Source organism: Lithobates pipiens, unplaced genomic scaffold (genome assembly GCF_037356315.1).
Source record: "Lithobates pipiens isolate NorthernLeopardFrog02 unplaced genomic scaffold, aLitPip1_a1.2 Scaffold_27, whole genome shotgun sequence".
Classification (NCBI taxonomy): Eukaryota; Metazoa; Chordata; class Amphibia; order Anura; family Ranidae; genus Lithobates; species Lithobates pipiens.
The window spans coordinates 45,135,185-45,154,854 of NW_027507788.1; the positions used below are offsets into that span (position 1 = coordinate 45,135,185).

Consider the following 19,670-nt stretch of genomic DNA (forward strand, 5'->3'; position numbering starts at 1 on the left):
TCATAAGTAACTGTTGCCAGACTAATTAAAAGGTCATAACAGAATATAGCAGTATTACAATTAGTAGCTATTGAATTTTTCAGATTTGATTATTAGTGTTCTTTAATAAATCATATTTCTGCACATATTTCCAGGAATACAAAAAAACATATTTTTTCCTGGAAAACTCCCTGATAGTTAGACCTACACAACAGATGTACTGCTCACAGCCTTGTTAATATGACATGTGAAAATGTGAGTCAGTTAAGTCACCACGTATCTTTGAGGGTTTTTTTGAAGGCTGTCTATAAAGTCAATAAGACAGTGCAAATGCAAACTGTGTACAAAGCACATTATTTTTTTTTATATGACTGCAGGTATTTACATAGTGCTGATAATTTATGCAGTGCTTTACATATATTGTACATTTATAACAGTCCCTGCCCTCAAAAAGAACATTCTAAAGATCCCACCTCACGTGAACATACTAGGGGTAGTTCAGAAAGCCACCATGTCCTTAAAGTGCGAGGGAAAACCTATGCAAGAACAGAGAGAACTGTGTCTGCTATTAATCAACCCATCACAACCAATATTTTTTGTATTCACTTTTAGACAGACCAGTAGAATATGAAATCTTATAATCTGCACATTGAATTTTCCCTATAAAGCAAAAACTACCACAAGGTGGATATCAGCACTACCTGGTAGTCTGAATAGGGACTGTAGTATATGTAGACTCCATCCAAGAATTCTACTCAGTGCACTGCGTCACAGGTTCCTGTCCATCTTTGTAAGTCTTGGTACCTATTCTATTTATCTTGATTAGTAACCTACCTGGTTTCGGTTGTTCATCTATCTGCTGCCTGATATGACTCTTACTAAATAATATCTGCAGTTAATGCAATTCAAAGTCTTATCTTGGGTAATAGACTACACTACTGCTAGGAAATTCAGTTCTTTGATTGAGTTGTTTGTCTGTCGCCAGTAGGGCATACTCGAGGGCTGTCCAGTTGAGGTATCATGTAGTGAAATCACTATCGCCTTGCGCTGACCCTTGGTGATGAACAAACACTAAGTTTCTATATACCAGAAAAGCCCAGCCACATCTAGCATTTAATAAAAAAGGTTTTTACTCTAAACCACGACAAAGAGAAGTGACATTGAAAAATTTGAGTTCATGGATTGGGGGAAGGAGCAAAACCAGGATCTGGTACAGTGATTCCATCTGTGGAGTATCCAATAGAGAAGTGAAGCCAGTGGTGGACTAAACTGCCTTACACCAAGAGTATTTTTTGGGAATATTTTAGTAATTTTACGAAGTCAAACATTCAAATATTGGGACCCCAGAATTCCTAGATAACCTAGAGAATATAAACTCGCCTAACAATATCTTCTCCTCAACATTTTACCATCAGTGAAAATATTTGTCATGTGATTTTGCCTTTAGGTATTTGTGTTCCAGTACTTCAAGTTTCTTGTTACTGCTCAAACCTTCAGAAAACCTTCTAACCAAACACACAAAGTACTTCATTAATTGTGATTTCACTTGTTGACATCATATTTTTGAAGAGAGTACTAGACATATTTTTTAGAGATAAAAAATTCACATAGCCACATTCCAAATGATGACAAACATTATTAATATTAGGTCAAACCTTTAAAGTGGATTATGTAGGAGGAAGATCGGAAAAGAAAATTGAATGGACTGATAGAATCTGATAAGGATGACACAAGCCTGCTTGCAGTTTTCCCTTAATCGGTGTTCTAGTTCTACATCAATTTTAGCCCTGTCAGCCACCAGAAACATGTGTCCCTCTTGAAATATTTATTAGCATTTGTATGTCAAGGGAGACAACACTTCACATAATACCATTAATATATATAAAAATATCAAATCAAAAAGACACATAGTCACATGCAGCCCACATAAAAATATATGTCATTTCGACAGTGTTTCCCCTCCATTCACTTGGTTTTAAGTGCTTGTCAAAATTGTCCTTCTGACCTGTTTCTGTTCCTCCTGTGCTATGCTGTCAATGAAAAAAGTTGCTGCAGGCCCTTTTTATAGAGGTGCCCCCAGTTTCCGTCTCAGTAGGGGATCCTAGCCAGATCCCCTGCGGAGCTGGATCAAACAGAAATACATGTCACATATGGGACATTTGTACCTGTTCCAATTTTCCCTTTACCTTGTGATGGAAGAAAAAGTGAAGTCCTGTATTCAAAAGGTGAAAATAAAGATTAAAAAAGAGAAAGAAAAAAACAAAAACAAAACCTATGGAGCCACCACATTCAAGGACTGGTAAGTGCATTATATTAAATGTTTGTACTTGGGTTTAGACTGTGTTAAGATTTGGTTAAGATTTGGTAAATAGACCTTCGGACCTCATACTGAAAAATAAAGAAATGGCAAGTGCTAATGGATATTCCTCTGTGTTGTGTCCCTCAACCCTATTTACTGAAGAAAACCTTAAATTTGTGATAGATCTTAAAATCGAAATTATTTTCTCATTCTACAAAACACACATGACCCGAAAACAACATGTTCAGACTATTTCAGCTGTAAGAAGACCTACAAGTGTCATCCTGTATTTAATAACACAGGTTCATTAACAGAAAGTACAAGTCCATGCGGAACAGCAGAATAATTACAGGTAATTATAAGTCTAATTATTGGTCATATATAAGCAGATATTGGATATTCCAGGAATCACATTTTTCACTATTGTCAGCAGAAGACATATAATAAGGTTGCATTTACCGGTGAATTATTCTTCCATTATAATGGTAATTACTGACAAATAGTTAAAGCCTAATCTGTGGATTAAACAGGGAATATTCAATAGCTACCATTACCTTTCACAGATATTCTCACATTTACAGTTACACGTATGTTCAGACAGTTGCAAAGGATTCTGGGTATATTTTAGCGTGCAGCTACAACTTTGCATTTTAACTTACAGTTGTGGATAATGTTTATGCGTCCTTGATAATTTATTGGATTTATGAATAAATCATAAAATGTGAATAGATTATCATCCCAGTCATAATACCAATCAACCCAAAAAGGTAAATTAGTGGTGCTGCATCCCAGAATAGATTTCACCTTCTAGGGTTCACGTGGAATTGATTGTAACAGGGGCCATTAAAACTTGGTAGGTAAATCACCCTGACGGCTCTAAAGAACATTAGAATTAGAACTAAGGAAAATAAGAATGGAGTGCCACATCCAGGGTAAAAGGTCTAAATATCAGATTTATTTCACTAAAACAGACCATACGTTCCAAAGTCCCTTGATAAAGACAGTGTCTCCCGATCCTCAGAAAGCAACGGCTACATATATGAAAATAGACGAAAAACAAGCTCTGGACTGCCGCACTCTTCAGAAAAACACTTTCTTTTATTGGAAAATCACATCACAGCTCAACAAACACAGCGAACAAGGAAAGATTGCTGACGTTTCGCACTAGCTGTAGTGCTTAATCATATGGCTATGATTAAGCACTACAGCTAGTATGAAACGTCAGCAATTTTTCCTTGTTCGCTGTATTTGTTGAGCTGTGATTTTCCAATAAAAGAAAGTGGTTTTCGGAAGAGTGCGGCAATCCAGAGCTTGTTTTTCGTCTGTTGCTAGTGGTAATAGCCAGCACCTGTGGCTTCCCAGCCGAATAGAACAGTTTAGAGCCTGCATGTGTGCTTCTGGAGCGGTGAGATCCCTTCTCCTTCATATTACATATATAAAAATATCGGACTGTTTAAAAAAGAATAAACCTATAGGTGCGAGAGGTTTGTGAATCCTTGCCAATTTAACGGATTTCTGCATAAATTATTCATAAAATGAGAATTATGTATAAACCCTGCTTAGTTAGTGTAAGTGGTGCTTAGTTTGTGTTAGTGGTGCTGTACCTGAAAATAGATTTAAATTCCATGGATGTGATTGTAACAAGGTGTGTTAAGAACTGGGCAGGCAGCTTACGCTTACTGAAGGTTCTACAAGAACACTTTGGATTGTAACTGGGGAAAACAAGAATGGAGTGGCATACCAAAAGGTAAAAAAACAAAATGTCAAGTTAAGTTCAACCTTCACTTTTACCAGTCTTCCAAGCCTTGATGAAAGGGGTGTCTTCCTGACCTCCAAAATACAATGGCTACATACAGTATAAGGAACATATGGGACTTTGTGGAATAAACCGGATATTTGGACTCATCTTTGGTGTGGTGTTCCATAATGGTGTGGCGTTCCATAATATTAAATTTTTGCTTTTCCAGATAATAATAAACAGAAACCCTCTTATTTAGCAACTAACATGGACAACTTTTTTTATTGCTTTTTGAAAACAAGCAAAAATGAAAAATCATAGTTTAAAAAAACAAAAGAAAATAAAAACAATACAAAATATAATAATCTATGAACCCCTTAGAAAGCAACTAGCGAACCTACTTGTTGCCAATAAATCTATCTATGCATTATTATCTGCATTATAATATGCATAACTACTAATCTGACCTGGTATAGATAGACCAACAAACTATTTGCGTAAGCAAAAACATCCCAAAAGGTTACATTTCCTGTAACGTTTTGGGATGTTTTAGGTTACAATAAAACATGTCTCAGATTGCACCTCAGCATTTCTTTGGGAATAAGTTCAGGACTCTGGGGCAAAAAAAAAGGGACAAAAGAAAGTTCTCCACACACTTTGCACTGTGGACTTTGGTAAATTGGTAAATCGAATTAAAAACTAGCATCTAATGAAGTATAAAATGTTTTATATTATAATATATATAAACACACATATACACCCCTTGTCTAGAATTTTCTGCATTTTCATTCATTCTACTTCACCTCTTTTAATATAGCTCAATTGTACAGTTCCCCGGTACCAGAACTGTAGATATACTGTAGATATATATATATATAAATATATAAATATATATATATATATATATATATATATATATATATATATATATATATATATATATATATATATATATATAAATATATATATATATGGGTTTATTATGCTGAATGATGGTTTCTATGGAAAGCTGAAAAAAATAAATTGAAGAATTCCTCAAAACGGGTCTAGATGAAAAAAAGCCATAAGGGAGGGGAAAAAATTGTGTTGTAGAACTGAAGAGGAACTGGGGATTTTAGAGTAAATGTTGCTTTCAACAGAGCTCCTAATTACAATCATTTTCAAACAGAGAGTCCTATTGGAGGCTGCTGACCTTCAAACCTCCTCTGAGCTGCTCCTAATGAGCTGGTTGAGTGATATAGGCAACCACGTCAGCTTTGGAATAATCTCTGTTAAATGTCCCAGTATGTTTTGGAGTCATTACTCAGACCCAGGGGCATATGCACCTGCATTCCTCAAGCTAATAGGCAGCATACAGACAAAGCTGATTTCAGAAAGCTATTAACCCTGAGGCTCCTGGATATGGCTTAATAATACACTTTCTTTGTTATTAAGCCTGCTTTTTATGCTGCACAAAGCATGCGTTTCAGTTCATTAAGGTACTTGAGTGAGTGACTTTGATCATTTTAAATGTATTTTGTGCCTTAATTTAATAATACAAAAAAAAAAAAAGAAAAAAAAAAAACGATAATGACATTTCCTTTGCTGAGGTTCTTTTATATCAACAATTGACATTTTTTTCATCCTTTGTTACATTTGCAGCCTCTTTACAGTGACTTCCTGTCTACATGCATTATACACTCCAGCAATGCACGGCATTTCTCAGAGAGGGTTTTTTGAAACCTACACCTGTAGTCTCCATCAGAAGCCCATGCTATAGGCCAGTGATGGCGAACCTTGGCGCCCCAGATGTTTTGTAACTACATTTCCCATGATGCTCATGCACTCTGCAGTGTAGTGGAACATCATGGGAAATGTAGTTCCAAAACATCTGGGGGGCCAAGGTTGCCATCACTGCTATAGGCTATAGGGTGACAAATGTAGCACAAAGCTTGTAAAAAGCTCAAGTCAGGCTTTTCTGTTGAAGTCTACGGAACCAAAAACGCTTGTAATCTTCCAAAAAGAAACTCATGTACTTTTTTTTTTTGAACGACAGGCCTTTTACTTCAGGCAACAGAATTCTCATATGTGAGCAGGGCTCATTGAAATGAATGGGATTTGGCTTGTTGAGCGTTTTAGAGCTTTAAAGCTTCAAGCAGAAAAAAAAAATCGCTCAGGTGCGAACGGGGCCTTAAAGTGGTGTTGCCACCAAAAAATAAAAAGCTGCTTAAAATTCATAAAAAAAAATAAAAATAAATAATTGGCAAAATAATTTTTTTTTTACTCACATCTAAATACCTGTTGCTAGGGGGTCCCTCGTAGTCTGCCTTCTTCCTTGCCCGGGCTGGTGACATCACTCGTGCCGCACATTCACCTGGGACCTGTCACATGTCCCAGGTGACTGTACGGCGTATCACGGTGCCCTGCGCCTCTCGCGCATGCGCAGTGGGTGCCCGGCTTTGAAGCCACAGCCGGGTGCCCACAGTACGCATGACGGCGCCGCAAGCGGAGCGGGGAACGAGGGGGGGCTTCGTTCCCCCGCATCGCTGGACCCTGGGACAGGTAAGTGTCCGATTATTAAAAGTCAGCAGCTGCAGTATTTGTAGCTGCTGACTTTTAATTTTTTTTTATTTTTTTTTAGGGGGTACCCTACTTTAAGGAAATCGGATACAGCCAACACATTTCGGGGCTTAGGCTGCATTCGATTTTGAGCAGAGCGCCTTTGGTCATAAATATTCTGTTATTTATTTATAACATTCCATATATCCGTCTGTAAAAATACTTGTTTTTATGGAACTGTTCCAACTGACATTATTATGTCATATTTATTTTATTTATTATATTTATTTCATATTTATTTAAGAAAAACAAAAAACAAAAAGAAAAAACAGGGAGACATCATACATATACACCATCACAATATGGATTCATTTTTTCTTAAAGAGAATCTAAACAATTTTTTTTTAAGAAATGCATGATCAGCTTAGGCCGGCCATAGATGGTTCAAATCTTGGCCGGTTCAGCAGGAACCGGGTGAGTTTCGAACTGTTTATGGGCAGACTGAATGTACCAAGTTGATTGATCGACTTGGGTACAACCAGCCTGCCGGATTTACTTGCCATCATCGCTAGTAGCTCCTATAGTCAGGGAAGCCCTGTCTGTCGGGAGAACGGCAATGTCTCAGCAGGAGGGATTCCCCTGTTGGCACCGTCTGTGTTGATGTGGGCATCATGCACATTTCTTTTCTGCAACCCGTGGTTCCGGGAAAGACATTTGCACCGTCTATGGTAAAGCAGGCACATATCAGGAATATGAAATACTGGGGTAACAAACACTTTAAAGCTAGTTCTGTACACCCATCACTTCTTTATAATGCTACTAAAGTGAGTAATCTTTGCCTTTAAGAGGCAGCATTTTGGTTGCCTGTGTGACCTTATTCCAAGGCTAGACTTTTGCCGTTAATTCTCATGTCTGCTTGGAGACATGTCTGTTAGGAGAGTTGCAAAGCAAGACAAAACACACGCGGGCTGCTTACTTACCTCCTTAACTACACTGCCGAGATCAGCTAAGGCTAAAGCACCCTTTGTGCGCAAATCAATGACTTTGTTTTAATTTAGGATGAAAAACCCACCCACATTGTATACCAAGAAAAAAAAATAAAAAGGTAATTTGGCAATCCCAGCAATAATGTTTATTCATTGGCCATACACCTACCCAATTATAATATTGAGAGCACAATATGTACAGGTAGCAAGGAATTTTCCAATTATATTAAAACAGGACAGCAGAGGTACATTATAATGCCAGACACATCCAATTGTGCAGGGATACACACATGTACATTGGGGTGCTATTAATAAAGATGTGCAGCACAATAACACTTTTGTGGCTTAAGCACCCATTTCTCTGCATCCAAAGTTTTTGCTTTACTTGAAAAATGTAAGAGAGGGCAGGAAACATATGCATTTTATTTACCCTTTAAAATAATTGGAAACTTAATTTTTTTAAAAATGTAAATGATTGTAAAGTCTTGATTTTTTTTTTTAAATAACAAACAGGTTATACTTACCTGCTTGGTGTAGTGGTTTTGCACAGAGTGGCCCGGATTCTCCTCTTCTCAGGTCCCTCTTCTGTGCTCCTGGCCCCTCCCTCCTATTGAGGGCCCCCACAGCAAGCAGCCTGCTATGGGGGCACCCGAGCTGCTGCTGTTTCTCAGCCAGCCAATCAGGAGGGATCGGCTGATGGCCAAAGCACTCGTGCACATTGCTGGACAGAGAGGGGGCTCAGGTAAGTATTAGAGGGCCTGCTGCACACAGACGGTATTTTACCTTAATGCATAGAATGCAATAATATTTTTTTTTCTTTTTTTTTTTTTTATAACCTTCTGAATTTAGAATCACTTTAAATAACAAACATGTTATATACAGAATTGCATAGAGCAGCCCCGATTCTCCTCTTGTCAGTCACCCCCCCCCCCCTCCCCAAAAGCTGGTGCTCCTGTCTCTTCTCTGTGTGCCACCATAGAAAGTCTCTAACTTACCTCATTTCAGATCTACAGCAACTGCACTTGCCTTTAGTAAACCCACAATATCATCCTAGTGACTGAGTGCCTTGCACAAAAACAGTAATAAACCATAAATACTCGCACTACATGCTGAAAAATAGATTAAACCTGCAGCAGTTGTCCACAAAGGTGCTAAAACCTCAAATATATATTATATATATATATATATATATATATATATATATATATATATATATATATATATATATATATATATACAAATAAAGTGCTTAAGTGTATGCAAAACTTGCAATAAAGATGAAATAATCAAAATACATATATTAATAACACACAGTCTCTAGGAATGTGCTTAGTGTTCGAAACGTATAAAGTGCCCAAGTGCTCAAATCCATTGCTGTGTCATGTGCCACACTTCCCTCTTGTGACCCCTTTTACCAGAAATAATGGACCCTCAGCTTTGCAGTCTGTGGGTGAAGAACGCTGTGATCTATTGATCTGGTAATTGTGGGGTAAATTTGGGACTCCTCAGAAAGCTCTTCACATTTGGAACGGTCTTGGGGGCGGCTAAGTGGAATCCACCAGGCTCGAAAAAGTGTGCAGTCTATGCGCCACTTATATTAAAAACAGTCATCAGTGCGGAGAATGAACTCATGTGGGTTCATCACTGCTCGGAGTGCGGAAGTGACATCAATGGTTTGGAAAACCGGAAATGCGTTTCGCTCAAGGACATTATGTGAAACATGTTGTCACATTTCCGTTTTTGCAAACCAATGACATCATTTACGCTCGCTGAGCGCATGCCGAGCAGTGTTGAACCCGGATGAGTTAATTCCCTGCACTGATGCCGGTTTTTCTCAGAAGTGGCACATAGACTGTGCAATTCATTGATCTAAAAGTACTTCACTATTCGTCTTTTTTCACTAAATATACTTGCACTAAACAGGGCACAGGGGGTTTAAAAGAAAGCAACCGAGTGAAGCTCCTTGGAACAGACAGAAAATAAATTCCCAAATGCCGACCGTGCTAAAACATCACAGAGTGCAGTAAAGAATGATCAGCTATGATTGCAGCTTTTGTTTTAATAAATGCATCCAATTACAGCTTTGTAAGGCTTAATCTCCACAGGTTTAAAAGAGGACACTTGGTATGCATTTACGGCACCTGCCAACTGCCTGGTCAAAGGTATAAACTGAGCCAAACAGCTCGTTAACACTCTTCTGCATTCCTTGAGCTAAGCATTACATGCAGTGTTTAGGCCAAAGTCAACCCTTCAATTGCAGTTTCTCGCCGCAGGCCATATTCTGAGAGTGGGGAGAACGTGAGAGCGGGTAGAACGTGACTGCGGGTAGAACGTGTGAGCGGGTAGAACGTGTGAGCGGGTAAAACGTGAGAGCGGGTAGAACGTGACTGCGGGTAGAACGTATGAGCGGGTAGAACGTGTGAGCGGGTAGAACGTGTGAGCGGGTAGAACACAGACCGAATATGGACACTGAGTTCTGCTTCTTCATCCAGTGCCTGTGGAGCCTCAACCTAAGAATTAGATCAACTATAGGGATGACATTTTAAATACAGCTGTATATCCAAAATATTGGGGAATTTTCTGTGGCTGCGGACACAGTCACTTATCAAAGAACTTTGTTAGTGCAACACTTGTGAACGGTCTCAGAAACCAAGTCACATAGGGGTTCATATACTAAAATTGGAGCGTGCAAAATCTGGTGCAGCTGTGCATGGTAGCCAATCAGCTTCTAACCTCAGCCTATGTGTGGTGGAAAACTAACACTGCGCATCCCCCTGAACACACCACCCCCACCGTAAAACATGGTGGTGGCAGCATCATGTCCTGGGGATGTTTTTCTTCAGCAGGGACAACAACCCTAAACATACAACCAGATCTACAATAGAATGGTATAGAGCAAAGCATATTCATGTGTTAGAATGGCCCAGACAAAGTCCAGACCTAAATCCAATTGAGAATCTGTGGCAAGACTTGAAAATTGCTGTTCACAGACGCTCTCTATCTACTTTTGCAAAGAAGAATAATGGGCAAAAATGTCACTCTCTGGATGTGTAAAGCAGTAGATACATCCCAAAAAAGACTTGCAGCTGTAATTGCACCCCACACTTTTCACATATTTGTAAAAAACGATTGATCATTTTCCTTCCACGTCACAACAATGTGCCACAGTGTTGGTCTATCACATAAAATTCCAATAAAATATATGTTTTGTTGTGACATGACAAAATGTGGAAAATGTTAAGAGGGTATGAATACTTTTTCAAGGCACTGTATCTTAATAGTCAGGCAGTCAGTTTTTTTCATGCAGCCAACGGATTGAAAGGAAAGAAACAACAAACAGACTTGATTCCCTCATCCACACATTCTCCTTACTGAGCTATTGTATTCTGACAGTAGGAATACTTCCCCAGCATAAGAATACACGGATCAGCATTGCAGGCTATCGCCGGCAGTGCAAATCTAGTGAGGAAAATACGACAGATCAACTTCTGTATGGTTGGTTGGCTTTAGTATGTTTAAAAGAAAAGGTTTCCATCGTGTTTTGGAGATCTAATTCATTTGCCAATAGCTTCCAAAAAAGCCCAGGTGCACAGAAGGCAGTTTTGTGGATTGTCAGTGAAAAGGTCATGACTTTGGCCTGCTTCTTTAAACCCCCTAGATTTACTAAGTAATGTGCTAGTGGCCTCCCTTCCCCTCCGCCGGCTGAACGTGACTTTGCTCAGCTAGGACTGGGCTCATGTTACACTTCACCAGGGAGGTGATAAATGATGGCTTGTTAGCAGTCCTATGAACAGAATATTTACAAAGTGCTGGGGATGACGCAGGCAAGCTCTTGGCATCTGCTTGTGATACTTATTCTTCGTCCGGCAGGGGAATTTAGCAATGGAGGGAGGGAACCATTGAAGTCACACCAGAGATTACAATTTGAAGCCGAAAGTTGAAAAGGAAAAACAAGCACTGGCCTTATATAGTAAAAACTTCTGAACAAAGTCACCAAACACCTTTTTATATGTGTGAGAAGATTTTATATATATAAAATTTTATATATATATATATATATATATATATAAAATAATATATATACATATATATATACATATATATATATATATATATATATATATATATATGTATATACACAGATTTATATTATATACAGTGTGTGTGTATGTGTATGTATATATATATATATATATATATATATATACATATACATACACACACACACACATACATACACACACACAAGCTTTTTACACTGCTCTACTGTAAAAATGCATATGCACTTTTGCTGCGTTTCCAATGCATCTTGCACCTGTGAAAAAAATGCATTTTCTATTAATTTCAATAAGGAGGCACATGGTGCCGTTTTTTTTTTTTTACCGTACCAAACATGCGCCAAAACTGCAGCATGCGGGACTTTTAAAAACTCATCTGACTTGCAACTGATTAGTGTGAAGAGTTCTATAGGATTTAATGATCATGTGATTTTTCCAAGACAAATAGGAGCATGCCAGCTTTGGGACAAAGCCAAGACCTATGGGGGGGTTTTCCACGCAATGATAACCACGCAAAAATGTGATTCTTTAAAGAGGAACTGCAGTCTGCTCACATAAATTTGTAATAAAAACATCTTTCACATTCTGAAGCTTCCCTCCGAGCACTTTGCATATTATTTTAAATATACTGTGATTCTATACTTGCCAAATATGCTGTAAAAATCTCCCTCCACTGAGTCTGGATGAATCCATTTTAACTGTGGGCAGCTGAACCTGCTGCCGGTTCACCTCCTGGATTTACACACAGGCACACCTCCAGCTCTACAGCTCTCATTAGCCCTCTTATGACTCACCCCTCCCTCCGGGCAAACTCTCATGAGAGAGCTGTGCAAGATGTCATAAGCCTAGGCTTTTTATCAGACAAGAAACAGGAAGTAGGCTGTATAAGGTATCTACTGGAGAGGCTGAAACAATATATGCCAGATTGTATAGAAGGAGATCAGGCAGGTTTTGTACCTGGAAGGGAGGCGAGGGACAATATACTGAGGACAACCCTCTTAATGCAGGAAGTTAAGAAGAAGAAGAAGCAGTCTTCCCTTTTCCTATCGGTCGATGCGGAAAAGGCATTTGATAGGTTAGAATGGGAATACATGCTGCAGACATTATATAAATTTGGTTTAGGCCCAAGAATGCTGCGGTGGATAGAGGCCTTATACTCTAACCCTACAGCTCAGATTCAGGTGAATGGGACCCTATCAAATTCTTTTGGGCTATATAATGGTACACGTCAGGGATGCCCATTATCTCCTTTACTTTTTGTATTCTCCTTGGAACCTCTTTTGGTTTCTATAAGAGCGAACCAAGGTATTGAGGGAATAAAAGTATCAGAGAAGGAGCATAAGATATCTGCATTTGCAGATGATATTATGCTCTATATAACGAATCCCAAACAGTCCCTTCCTAGGATCTTGCAGGAGTTGGAGGAATATGGGAATGTTTCGAACTTTAAGATCAATAGAGAGAAAACTGAGATATTAAATGTCTATTCCTCCCCAGAGGAGAGAAGAGAACTTAGAGCTCTTTTCCCCTTTGTGTGGAAAGAGAAGGGCCTGAAATACTTAGGAATATACTTATCGACATCAGTTACAGATTTATATCAAGATAATTATCTCCCTCTTTTAAATAAAATTAAACAAGATCTTAAAGGTTACCCTGCACACAGACTGTCATGGTTTGGCAGGATAAACGTAATTAAAATGATGATTCTGCCAAAGGCTCTATATGTCTTTCAGAGCCTCCCGATAAATATCCCAGGGGCCTATTTTAGAATTATTAAATCCCTGATTCAGAAATTTATATGGAACAAAAGAGGAAGCCGCGTTTCTTATAAGGTAATGAATAGGCCTAAGGATAAGGGAGGGGTATCTCTCCCAGATTTTCAAAAATACCATTCAGCAGCGGTAATGAGGAGGATTTTGGATTGGGTTTACAACGCTCCATTTAAAAAGTGGGTATCACTGGAAGATAATATGAGTAATGTTGTCCTGAGCCAGACCATTTGGATTCCAATGAAGTTTAGGGGTCTCTCTGGAAGAATATCCCCGATTACAATGGAAACATTAAGAACATGGGATGGGGTACTTAAAGGTACAGAAGGTCAAAACAACAATAGCCCTCTAATGCCCCTGTCAGGAAATAACTATTTTCCTCCAGGGAAAGAAAACAAAATGTTCCAGAAGTGGACGCATAGGGACATATTAAGGTTAAGGGATGTGTTAAAAGCAAATAGCTTATGCTCATTAGAGGAGATACGAGAGAAATACGGAAGAACACCATGGGATGGATGGAGATACAGACAACTCCAACATTTTGTTGAGTCCCTTCCAAAACCTCTCCGCTCGGGTGACAATTTAAACCCTTGGGAGAAATTGATTGACCGAGGAGGAGCGGGCAGACAGGGGATCTCTAAGATATATAGGACCTTAATATCTTTAATGGAGGATGAGGCGATACCGGCTTTTGGGAGGTGGGAAGGGGAATTGAATCAATCAATCCCAGAAAAACTGAAAGGGAAAGTTATAGACTATACCCACTCCACTTCAATAGATACGAAGATCCAAGAAATGAACTATAAATTATTGGTTAGATGGTATTATGTTCCATCGAAAATGCATAAGATCAACAAAGACTTATCACCCCTTTGTTGGAGAGAGTGTGGGAGGGAGGGAACCCATGCCCATATATGGTGGCAATGCAGTGCAATCCAGTTATACTGGGAAAAGGTGGTGGGTTTAATTAAAGAGATCGACGGGAAGGAAATAGAACTGGATCCCTGGAAATGTTTGTTTCACGCGGCCGAGGGCCCTAGGGAAAAATATAGAAGAGCATTAACTCCATTTTTGCTAAACGCAGCGAAAGTACTGATCCCGAGATACTGGAAAGTAAAGGAAACACCCGGGATAAGAGAATGGTTTAGGGAAATAGATAGATTGAGGATTATGGAAGAACTAATACACCTTCAACGGGGAGCCGAAATTAGATTCCAGGTGACTTGGAGGAACTGGATGGAATTTAGAAAATCCTCAATATATCTTGGAATTATGGGGGATGGAGAGGGCATCTAGGGGAGGGAGATAAGATGCATATACTTCATAGCCCCCTATAAAAAATTTTTATTTATTTTTTATAGGGGAGGGAGGAGGAGAGGAGGGAAGAAGGGAGGAGAAGGGGAAAGGATCCTTTCCCCCCCTTGGTTCTCCCCCTTTTTTTTTTTTTTTTTTCTTTTTTTTTTTTTTTTGCGTGGGGGGGAGGAGATGGGGGACCCCTTGTTCTGGGGCCCTTTAGGGGGTTTGTCGGGGGGTTTTTTTTTTTTTTTTTTCTTTTTTTTTTTTTTTTTTTTTTTTTTTTTTTTTTTTGTAGAAGGGAGTGGGGATGGAAGGAGAGGAATCCCCACCTTACACAAATCACAAATTGGAAGTAAGAAAAAGCGTCACGTGGGAGGGGTAATAAATATGGGTAAGATAAAATCACAAAAGGATAATTCTAAACACATGAAGAGAGGGGGAGGGGGCGGGCTTAAAACCTTTTTTTTTTTTTTTTTTTTTTTTTCTTTTCCCTCCCTCTCTCTCTCCTCTTCTTCTTCTCCCCTTTTGGGATATTTAAGATCGATCCGGTTGGGCACCCAATGTGTACTTTTTTTTTTTTTGACTGTCTGTTTGTCTGTCTGTTTGTTTTTATGTGAATGTTGAAAACACTGAAATAACATGAATGTTAGTCAAAGTGATTTTTAAAAGTATGTATAAGGAATATTTTGTACTGTTCTTTTTGTAAATGTGGAAAACGAAATAAACAATATTTAAAACTATATTATATACAGTGTGTGTGTATGTGTATGTATATATATATATATATATATATATATACATATACATACACACACACACACATACATACACACACACAAGCTTTTTACACTGCTCTACTGTAAAAATGCATATGCACTTTTGCTGCGTTTCCAATGCATCTTGCACCTGTGAAAAAAATGCATTTTCTATTAATTTCAATAAGGAGGCACATGGTGCCGTTTTTTTTTTTTTACCGTACCAAACATGCGCCAAAACTGCAGCATGCGGGACTTTTAAAAACTCATCTGACTTGCAACTGATTAGTGTGAAGAGTTCTATAGGATTTAATGATCATGTGATTTTTCCAAGACAAATAGGAGCATGCCAGCTTTGGGACAAAGCCAAGACCTATGGGGGGGTTTTCCACGCAATGATAACCACGCAAAAATGTGATTCTTTAAAGAGGAACTGCAGTCTGCTCACATAAATTTGTAATAAAAACATCTTTCACATTCTGAAGCTTCCCTCCGAGCACTTTGCATATTATTTTAAATATACTGTGATTCTATACTTGCCAAATATGCTGTAAAAATCTCCCTCCACTGAGTCTGGATGAATCCATTTTAACTGTGGGCAGCTGAACCTGCTGCCGGTTCACCTCCTGGATTTACACACAGGCACACCTCCAGCTCTACAGCTCTCATTAGCCCTCTTATGACTCACCCCTCCCTCCGGGCAAACTCTCATGAGAGAGCTGTGCAAGATGTCATAAGCCTAGGCTTTTTATCAGACAAGAAACAGGAAGTAGGCTGTATAAGGTATCTACTGGCAGAAAAAAATGTTTACTATTCAAAGTTAAAACAATGAGGTCAGAACATTTAATAAATGGAATCTAACATTCCCCCCCCCCCCCCCAAGCCTCACCTGCCTTAAACATAACCAAAAAGCTTTGAGGGTCGTAGCTTGGCAACCTGGGGTCACAGAGACTTCAAATTTTGGGGGTAGACCTACCCAACCACTGGTCAAAATGTGGGGCTCCTGTCCCACTGGAGCTCAATGCACAGCTTGGAGCCTAGGACCAATGGTAAAGCACAATTGGAACAAGCTGTCCAATAAAAATGCTACAGTGGAGGCTGTCCTCTCAAGGCAGTGTCATAGAAGGGGCATGTGTCTAAAATGGTATTAGATTTACCCATAATCCCATGTTTTTCTCACACAGTTAAGAGGAAAAATGTGAATCTGCTGCTGTTGAAAAGGTACTGTTTTAATTAAGCTTAATCATTAATTAATTATATATATATATATATATATATATATATATATATTAATGTATTATTTATCTATTTACTGTGAAATTACTGTTTGGAAGTTATAACTTCAAACTTCTTCAGTAATTTGTCTGTTAAGCCACCTGCTTGAGTACAGATTTTAAAACAACAGTAAATGACCTTAAAAACAATATATAATAATAATAATAATATTACTTCTGGTAATTAACCCCTTTGCAACCAGGCCAATTCTGACACTTCTCTCCTACATGTAAAAATAATCATTTTTTTGCTAGAAAATTACTCAGGACCCCCAAACATCATATATATTTTTAAGCAGACAGCCTAGGGCAGGGATATGCAATTAGCGGACCTCCAGCTGTTGCAAAACTACAAGTCCCATCATGCCTCTACCTCTAGCTGCCATGCTTGTGGCTGTCAGAGTCTTGCTATGCCTCATGGGAATTGTAGTTCTGCAACAGCTGGAGGTCCCCTAATTGCATATCCCTGGCCTAGGGAATAATATAGTGGTCATTGTAACTTTTTATATTACACAGTACTTCTGTGCATGCGCGCGCGTGTGCGGGGGGGTGGGCAAGCTGTGCATGTCAATGGAGACACAGATTGTGCCCCCATAGCAAGGGGGGGAGAGAGCCAGGAGCACTAGCACAGGACCCAAGAAGGACGATCAGGGCAGGTTTGTGATTTAAAAAAAAATTCCCATGACAATCACTTTAAGATGCACTAGAAGTTGGAATTTGTAGCTAAATAAAAGCACCAAAACAGAACTTTATGTTGGGAAGTCATATGCGCAATTTGAACAATGTAGGCATTTTCTAGGGGGCAGTAAGGAGGATAGTCTACATTGCCAATACTTGTTCTTGCACACCAAGATTTCCAAGCATTTTCGGAAATCATGTAAGCCGGTGTTCTGGCAGATAGTGTCCTGCCATCATATAGTGTCCGCCCCGTACTGTGCATGCGCAGTACGGGGCAGAAGAATCTTCGGAAAATCTCCGAAGATGAACGGCGCCTGCGCCGTGAGTGGAGGTGGTAGCCCCACCATCCAAGCAGACATAGGGTTGGGAAAATTAGAGGGCCCCTCGCGGACGAGCTTCGCTCGCCACGCTTCGGGCTCGGCCTTGCTTCGCTCGGCTCTTTTATATTTCTACTCTATGTCCACTTGGATGGTGGGGATAGAACCTGGACTCACGGTGCAGGCGCCGTTCATCCTCAGCTATTTTTGGAATCTGAGTGTGCTGTGTACTGCGCGGACACTATACGATGGAGGACCATATATGATAGGACACCGGCAGTAATTTCTAGTGCAGAGTGAGAAAGGGGATGTTTTAGTGCATGTACCAGTCCCACTGGAGACAAGATTACAATATCAATACATCCATGATGCCGTTAAGGACAGGTAGATGGCTCACCATCCGTCCTCTTTGATGAGACACCTGGTCATCTATGGTTAGTCCGGGGGCCGTGAACTCAATCATAGAATAATACGAGGCACCCCCTGTCTGGCAGCAGGCACATCCTGCCACCGCTTGGCTAAACAAAATAAAAGAATGTAGGTAAACCTAGAAAAGGCCTATATAATCTGGGTATTGTCTCGGGATGGTGATCCAACCTGACAGAGGAAGTGTGGACTGCCTTAGAAGTACAGTGAAAGGTTGGATTTTACATCAACTGCTTTAGTGTGCAGCATTCACAGTAAATAAGAACTATAGGCTGCAGTGACTAGCAGCTCCTGTATTCAATGTGCATGAATAGAATGTGATGGAATGTGGCGCTGTATGAAGAACGGCCGCAATCACTAACAGCAGAGGAGGAAAAAATAACACATTTCTTAACCCTCCATGCAGCTACAATATAACATAAAATCAGTCACATATGTAGAATAATATAAAAAACAAGAACAAACAAACAAAAAAAAAAAAACACAAAAAAAAAAACATCATCAGGCCCACTCTCTCCTGTGCTGTAGTTGAGCTGGTAAGCATAAAATAAATAAATAAATAAAATAAAACAAATTACAAAAAACAAACAAACAACCTCTTTTGAACCAAATTGAGCTACATATCAGGCTGGGACAAGCACAAAAAATTGGGGTTACGCTGTATGGCTAGTTTATATACGGATTGTGCTTGGTGAAGTTCTCCGAGAAGTGGGAATGGTGATAAGTACATGACTCGTGCAGCAATGAATCGGAATGCACCAGAGATAAAGTTCTACCAAAAAATGTATGGCTTCAAAACAAGAGTGAATGATTAGTTTTATGTAAGCAATGCTTGTCCTAACATGACAAAGGAAGTTTATGTCCACACACACACACACACACAAACACACACACACACACACACACAATCATGGCAACAAACATATCCTCTGAATTGCTTGATTACTGCAGTCATAGTGATATCCTCTGAATCGCTTGATCGCTGTGCAGTCATATTTATGGTGTCAATTCCACTATACGTAGAATGCACCTTGCTAGATTCTTGTTATATCTTTTGCCCCCTGAGCATACACTTTTTAGAGATGGCCCGAGTGGCAATGCCCTTGCACGGCATCCTACTACAAAGTAAAACAAGATTAGATGTTGGAGTCGACTGCCTGTGACAATTCTTCCCCATGGCACTTTCAGGAACAATTCCCATTTATGCCAACAACCTGAAGTTGAACATTAGGCAGATAAAAAAAAGATAAACCCCCCCCCCCCCCCCCAAAAAAACACATATTAACCACTTGTGGACGGACCAGCCGCCGCAGTTTTACTGCGGCAGGTTGGCTCCGCTGCACGAAATCGTATTATTGTACGTGATCTCACGAGGCTTGGCTAACAGGCGGGGGCACATGCCTGCCGCAAGCTCTGCGAGTCCGACCGACTCTATGTCCGCCGGGATACCCGCGATCGCCTCATGGAGAGGAAGAACGGGGAGAGGCTGATGTAAAACAAGCATCTCCCCGTTCTGCCTAGCGACAGTGTCACTGATCATTGGTCCCTGTAATCGGG

General features: G+C 39.6%; 1 protein-coding gene across 1 annotated transcript in view; it reads right to left on the reverse strand.

Moving 5' to 3' along the window:
• Positions 1-19,670, reverse strand: part of SIK2 (salt inducible kinase 2) — a 221,971-nt gene that overhangs the window by 87,649 nt on the left and 114,652 nt on the right. The window lies entirely within an intron of this gene.